We start from the raw sequence: 200 nt of genomic DNA on the forward strand, positions 1-200 counted from the left end.
AGTTTCCTCATCGAAAAATGTACACACGACCGGTTTCCTCGGCAAAAAAAAAATCCCAGCAAGTTTCTTGCTGGTTTTTGCCGAGAAACTCGGTTGTGTGTACGAGGCCTGAGAGCAACTTCTCCCAACCATCCAAGAACAGTTTGGTGATGAACAATGACTTTTCCAGCATGATGGAGCACCTTGCCATAAGGCAAAAG

This window comes from Rana temporaria, chromosome 5 (assembly GCF_905171775.1).
Source record: "Rana temporaria chromosome 5, aRanTem1.1, whole genome shotgun sequence".
Lineage (NCBI taxonomy): Eukaryota > Metazoa > Chordata > Amphibia > Anura > Ranidae > Rana > Rana temporaria.